Source organism: Triturus cristatus, chromosome 5_2 (assembly GCF_964204655.1).
Source record: "Triturus cristatus chromosome 5_2, aTriCri1.1, whole genome shotgun sequence".
NCBI lineage: Eukaryota > Metazoa > Chordata > Amphibia > Caudata > Salamandridae > Triturus > Triturus cristatus.
Genome location: NC_140588.1, coordinates 87,372,504 through 87,375,938, shown reverse-complemented (window position 1 = coordinate 87,375,938; position 3,435 = coordinate 87,372,504).

The window sequence follows — 3,435 nt, the reverse complement described above, 5'->3', positions numbered from 1 at the left end:
GGGGTCTTGCTGGGGGGGCGTTTCAGGGTTTAGGGCAGCTCAGTGGTGTTCGGGCAGTGTAGAGGGTCGGGCTTGGGGTGGTGTTTCAGGGTTTAGGGCAGCGCAGTGGTGTTCTGGCGGTGTAGGCAGTCATGCAGGGGGTGGTGTTTCAGGGTTAGGGCAGTGCAGTGGTGTTCTGGCAGTGTAGGGGGTGGTGCTGGGGCTGGTGTTTCGGGGTTTAGGGCAGGGCAGTGGTGTTTGGGCGGTGTAGGTGCTCGTGCTGGGGGTGGCGTTTCAGGGTTTAGGCAGTGGTGTTTGGGCAGTGTAGGGGGTTGTGCCTGGGGTGGTGTTTCAGGGTTAAGGGAATTGGTGTTCAGGCAGTGTAGGGGGCCTTGCTGGGGGTGGCATTTCAGTGTTTAGGGCAGTGCAGTACTGTTCTGGCAGTGTAGAGGGTCGTGCTGGGGGTGGTGTTTCAGTGTTTAGGGCAGTGCAGTGGTGTTCGGACAGTGTAGGGGGTCGTGCAGGGGTGGTGTTTCAGGGATTAGGGCAGTGCAGTGGTGTTCGGGCAGTGTAGGGGTCGTGCAGGCAGTGGTGTTTCAGGGTTTAGGGCAGAGCAGTGGTGTTTGAGCAGTGTAGGGGGTCGTGCTGGGGCTGGTGTTTAGGGTTTAGGGCAGTGCAGTGGTTTTCGGGCAGTTTAGGTGGTCGTGCTGGGGGTGGTGTTTCAGGGTTTAGGGCAGTGCAGTGGTGTTCAGGCTGTGTAGAGGGTCAAGCAGGAGGTGGTGTTTCAGGCTTTAGGGCAGTGCAGTGGTGTTTGGGCAGTGTAGGGGGTCGTGCTGGTGGTGGTGTTTCAGGGTTTAGGGCAGTGGTGTTCGGGGAGTGTAGGGGGTTGTGCTGGGGCTGGTGTTTCAGGGTTTAGGGCAGTGGAGTGGTGATTGGGCAGTGAAGGGGGTCGTGCTGGGGGTGGTGATTCAGGGTTTAGGGCAGTGCAGTGATGTTCGGTCAGTGTAGGGGGTCGTGCTGGGGCTGGTGTTTCAGGGTTAAGGGCAGTGCAGTGGTGTTCAGGCAGTGTAGGGGTCGTATTGGGGCTGGTGTTTCAGGGTTTTGGGCAGAGCAATGGTGTTCGGCAGTGTAGGGGGTCATGCTGGGTGTGGTGTTTCAGGGTTTAGGGCAGTGCAGTTGTGTTTAGGCAGTGTAGAGGATCTTGCTGGGGATGGTGTTTCAGGGTTTAGGGCAGTGGTGTTTGGGCACTGTAGGGGGTCTTGCTGGGGGTGATGTTTCAGGTTTTAGGGCAGTGCGGTTGTGTTTGGGTAGTGTAGAGGTACTGCTGGGTGTAGTGTTTTAGCGTTTAGGGTAGTGCAGTGGTGTTTGGGTAGGTTATGGCATCGTGTTTTAGGGTTTAGGGTAGTGCAGTGGTGTTTGTGAAGTGCAGGGGGTAGTGTTTTAGGGTTTAGGGTAGTGCAGTGGTGTTTGTGTAGTATAAGGGGTCATGCTGGGGGTAGTGTTTTAGGGTGTAGGGTAGTGCAGCGGTGTTTGTGTAATGTAGGGGGTCGTGTTTTAGGGTTTAGGGTAGTGCAGTGGTCTGTGGGTCGTGCAGGGGGTTGTGCGGAGGGTAGTGTCATGCGGGGGGTAGTGTTTTAGGGTTTAGGGTAGTGCAGTGGTCTTTGGGTAGTCGAGGGGGTCGTGCTGGTGTTTCAGGGTTTAGGGCAGGGCAATGATGTTTGGGTGGTGTAGGGGGTCGTGTAGGGGGTGGCATTTCAGGGTTTAGGGCAGTGGTGTTCGGGCAGTGTAGGGGGTCATGCGGGGGTAGTGTTTTAGGGTTTAGGGTAGTGCAGGGGTCTTTGAGTAGTGTAGGGGGTCGTGCTGGGGGTAGTGTTTTAAGTTTTAGGGAAGTGCAGTGGTGTTTGAGTAGTGTAGGGGGTCATGCTGGGGTAGTGTTTTAGGGTTTTGGGCAGTGCAGTGGTGTTTGGGTAGTATAGGGGTCGTGCTGGGGTAGTGTTTCAGGGTTTAGGGCAGTGCAGTTGTGTTCGGGCAGTGTAGGGGGTCATGCAGGGGTGTTGTGATTAAGGGTTTAGGGCAGTGCAGTGGTGTTCAGGCAGTGTAGGGGGTTGTGCTGGGTGTGGTGTTTCAGGGTTTAGGGCAGTGCAGTGGTGTTTGGGCAGTGTAGGGGGTCATGCAGGGGTGAGGTGTTTCAGGGTTTAGGGTAGTGCAGTGGTGTTCAGGCAGAGTAGGGGGTCATGCGGGGGGTGTTTCAGGGTTTAGGGCAGTGCAGTGGTGTTCGGGAGGTGTAGGGGGTGGTGCAGGGGGGAGGTGTTTCAGGGTTTGGGCAGTGCAGTGGTGTTCGGGCAGTGTAGGGGGTCGTGCAGGGGGGTGGTGTTTTAGGGTTTAGGGCAGCGCAGTGGAGTTTGGGCAGTTAGGGGGTCATGCAGGGGGCTGGTGTTTCAGGGTTTAGGACAGTGCAGTGGTGTTCGGGTGGTGTAGGGGCCTTGCAGGGGGTGGTGTTTCAGGGTTTAGTGCAGCGCAGTAGTGTTCGGGCGGTGTAGGTGGTCATGCAGGGGGTGGTGTTTCAGGGTTTAGGGCAGAGCAGTGGTGTTTGGGCGCTGTAGGGGGTCGTGCAGGGGGTGATGTTTTAGGGTTTAGGACAGCGCAGAGGTGTTCGGGCGGTGTAGGGATTCGTGCAGGGGGTGGTGTTTCAGGGTTTTGGCAGCGCAGTAGTGTTTGGGCAGTGTAGGGGTTCATGCTGGTGTTTCAGGGTTTAGGGCATGGCAGTGGTGTTCGGGCGGTGTAGGGGGTTGTTCTGGGAGTGGCGTTTCAAGGTTTAGGGCAGTGGTGTTCGGGCAGTGTTGGGGGTCGTGCTGGGGGTGGCGTTTCAGGGTTTCGGGCAGCTCAGTGGTGTTCGGGCAGTGTAGAGGGTCGGGCTTGGGGTGGTGTTTCAGGGTTTAGGGCAGCGCAGTGGTGTTCTGGCGTTGTAGGCAGTCATGCAGGGGGTGGTGTTTCAGGGTTAGGGAAGTGCAGTGCTGTTCGGGCAGTGTAAGGGGTCGTGCTGGGGCTGGTGTTTCAGGGTTTAGGGCAGGGCAGTGGTGTTTGGGCGGTGTAGGGGCTCGTACTGGGGGTGGCTGTTAGAAATGGGATTTCTGGTTGGCTAAGGCTTGCGCCAAAGTCAGGCAGAAACCACCACTCTAGTCAGGGCAAGGAAGTTACACGCCAAAGATAACCCCTGCTCACCCCCTTGGTAGCTTGGCACGAGCAGACAGGCTTATCCCTGAGGCGATGTGTAAAGCGTTTGCGCGCGCACCCAGCAACAACACCCAAGGCCCACCACAAAGGAAACTCCACACAAGGTATTCTATAAAAATAGCCTTTGTATTATACACAACACATTAGATAAAAACACACACTCTACAATGTGCCAACAGGCACGGGCAGAATTTACAAGGGATTATATGTACAGGGGACAGG